The 3,632-nt window shown below is 41.7% G+C and overlaps 1 pseudogene; it reads right to left on the bottom strand.

Annotated features, from left to right (window-relative positions):
• Positions 1-813: 813 nt before the first annotated feature.
• LOC102481483 (G2/mitotic-specific cyclin-B1-like) lies at positions 814-2,348 on the bottom strand (annotated as a pseudogene).
• Between the last annotated feature and the right edge of the window lie 1,284 nt (positions 2,349-3,632).

The following is a 3,632-nucleotide window of genomic DNA, read 5'->3' as shown; positions in this document are numbered from 1 at the left end:
TGTTTTACTCATAATCTTCTTCTAGACCAAAATACAGGTTAGAAAGAAAACACTCTCTAATTAAAATTGGTACTGTTTACAGGAAAAATTGTATAATTTTGCATTAGAATTTATAAGTATCTGTTCAAATCAAATTTGCCTCCTCCCGCAAGCCCAGTCACAATATGGGCATGAAGTAAAATTTTTAAAAATGCCTTAATTTTCAACTTCATGCAAACTAAAACACCAGCATGATTTTCAAACCACCAGGTCCAAGACTTGAAACACACAGTCAGCCACGCGGAATCTGGTGCTTTAACCTCCAAGCCACCTATTGGCCCACTGGAAGCATACTTCAATTAGGACAAATCAACATGGCCTTGGGACTTAATATAAAATTATTACTCAGATGAACACACTCTTTTTTGACTCCATTAGAAAGAAGAAACTAAAGCAGTTTGGGTTAGATTTATTTGTGATTTTGTAAGATCAAGCATTGATCATTTGGAAAATATTGGTTCACTGAGTTACATAGCTAGAGGAAAAAAAACCAACACTACTTTTCCTTCTTCTTACTCCTTACTTCTGACAAATGTGTGTTCCCCCTGCCCCAACACCAAATAATTCTTCAATTCTCTACTGACATCACCTGGATGTCCTATAATTCAATTCAATTGTACATCTGTCTGGAGTTAGCACAGATCTCACAAGACTGCCCCCACTTCAGGTGTCAACTGCAACTCCAGGCCTTCCATACTTCTTTTTTTTTTTGTACAGATGGCACACAGTGCCCATTTTATTTGCAGGTATAATACTCTGACTCAAGTTTACAAGTTACACCTTTGCCATAGCCTTGGCTAAATCTTGAACTAGTGCAGAATTCGTCTGTGCTAGAGTGCTGATCTTAGCATGCTTATATGTGGCATACTTATTCTTGATGGTCATGCGCTTTGTAAGCCTATGATTTACCATGACTATTTTTTTTTGGAGAGATTTTTGCTATAGGGTGCGTGTGCTCACCAGACACAGAGAGAGAGATAGACAGAAAGTGAGAAATCACCCCCCAGGGGGGATGACCACATCGCACTCCCTTCTCCTCCATTCTCCTCTCAGGATTTTGGGCACGCACGCACACGCGCCCAGCGTGAGTTTAAGCCACCAGGTCTGGGACTCAAACCGCGGTTGACTACGTGGGAGTCCAGCGACATAGCCATTACGCTAACTGCTGGTCCCACCATGACTATATTCTTAGCTAGGTGTTGCATAACAGGAAGAAATGATTCTTCAGTGTAATGTAATACTGGAGAGTTGGTGTCCGTTCACCATTATCAAGAATTTTCAGGGCTAGGCAAAAATCTCCTGCTGCAATTTGAGAAGGAGGAGAGTGCACCATATCATAATCAAGCATAGTTAATTCCATCAGGTGCTTGGCCAGAGTATGTTGTTCAACATTGACCTCTCCAACTTTAAATGCTTGCTGAAGAAAGAGCAGGGATAGAGGACGACCCAGACCAAAGTTTAAAACTCTTAGACTCTTCATTTCCATCTGCCTGATTTGATGCTTAGTGTAAGTATTGTTAGTTGCAAAAGCAAAGTCACCAACTTCGGGGGGGTGGGGCACATTTCCTCATACTTGCTTGCAACAAACATGGCAGTGACACCAACCAACTGCAGCATCTTCTTGAGCACACAATTATTCCGCATGGATCAATCAATAATAGAAACAGTCATATACTTGGCCTCCTGCAGCAACCAGAATTTCATTTGAACCTGTACTACCCAGTCAATTAGGATGGCTCTCATGTTTCCAGTGATTTCCCAACCCAGTAGGTATTTTGGTCTGACTGCTTGCTCTTCCTCGAGCTGTCTCAGATAAGCACAGGTATCTTTTACATATTCACTGCAAAGGTTTGGATCAGCTCCATCTTCTGGGTCCACATCACTCACTGCAAGAATTACATCAGAGAAAGCCTCACACAGATATCTTTCTGCAGGAGCACATCCAGATGTTTCCATTGGGCTTGGAGAAGTATCAACCAAAATAGGCTCAGGCAAAGAATTTTAACTGGCTCTGGCTCTGGCTGTGCCTCTGGGTCAAGAGCGGGCACAGGCTCAGGCACCTTTTTCAGAGGTTCTGAAAGTCTGTTACCAGGAACTTTTCCAGTAGCTGAAGGTTTTGCTTCTTTTTTCAGAGGCATTTTGGTCTGTTCACTGACTTTGTTTCCAATGTCTCCAAGCGCTGTTCTTGGCCTCAGCCGGGGTTTGGAGGCTGCAGCAGTGGCCACAGGCACATGCTTTGCACCTGCCTTACTGATTTTTGCCTTATTTTCAGCATTAATTTTCATGTTTCTGGTGACTCAGAGCACCATGGCTTCCTCTTCACCAGACAGCAGCTTTGTAGGGAGAAGCAGAACCAAAGCTCCCTAGGTCTTCCATATTTCTGACCGACTGGCAATAAATTAGGGGTATCCATGATCCTCTCCTCAGGTTCAATAATTTGCTCACAGAACTCAAGGAAACACTTTACTTAACTTTTGCTCTTTATCATGTAGGATACAACTTGGGAACAGCCAAATGCAAGAGATGAATTAGGGCCAGGTCTGGGGAGGGGCATCAACCTTTGACGCCCTCTCTGGGCACACCAACTCTCCCAGCAACTCCAGGTGTTCACTAACCCAGAAGTTCTCTGAACCACTCTCTCTCTCTCTCTCTCTCTCTTTTTTTTTTTTACATGGAGGCCTCATTTTCTCTGCACGACTGATTGAATCAATGGCCACTAGTTATTATCTCAGTCTCCAGTTTTCTAATGACATGGTTGCTCCCTTTAGCAATCAACCTCTATCCTTAGGAATGTCCCTAACCTATGTAAACTCTGGTGAGATTGAGAGGAGTTTGTTATGAATACCAAAAGACTCTTATTTCATCTTCATCTCTCCAGAACTGCTTCAAGAGCCCTGAGACATAAACCAAATACTACAATAGAATATGATCCCATCACTCGTATCACATAGGAAATTACAAATGTTTTCAGAGTTTTAAATGGGAGTTTAGACCAAAATCCATATATCTTATTGCATCACGAGATCACAGTGGTTATTCCAAAAGTTGATGTAATTCATAAAATATCAGAAAATCATATTTCATTATGATCACCACCCATTTCATCAGAAAAAGTTTCAAGTAATGGAAAACTGTCAAGCTCACAGTGGTGGAAATAAATCTTCTAAAATTATAATCTTCTCTTGAAAGTTCAAATATTATTATTGGCAGCAAATATATAGTTATCTGCCCTGAAGTGGTATTTCCACTTTGTTCAATTTTGGGAAAATGTCTGCAAAGTACCCACTTTTGCATTATCAAGTCATTCTTTCAAGATGCTGTTCCATAAAGTGGCCAGTTCAGCTCACTCTTTGAACAATTGCAAAAGAGCTTTCTTAAAAAAAAAAAAAGAAATTGCCAAAGATGGACCAGCAGATGGTGTAATGGTTATGTTGCTGGATCCCTACATAGTTCACCCTGATTCGAGTCCTAGACCCAGTGGCTTAAAACTCACACTGGACACGTGTGTGTGTGTGTGTGTGTGTATGTGTGTGCACTCAAGATCCCAAGAGGAGAATGGAGGAGAAGGGATTGTGGCATGGCTGTCCCCCTGG

This window comes from Tupaia chinensis, unplaced genomic scaffold (genome assembly GCF_000334495.1).
Source record: "Tupaia chinensis unplaced genomic scaffold, TupChi_1.0 Scaffold000101_1, whole genome shotgun sequence".
Lineage (NCBI taxonomy): Eukaryota > Metazoa > Chordata > Mammalia > Scandentia > Tupaiidae > Tupaia > Tupaia belangeri.
This window is presented reverse-complemented; position numbering and strand designations above follow the sequence as displayed.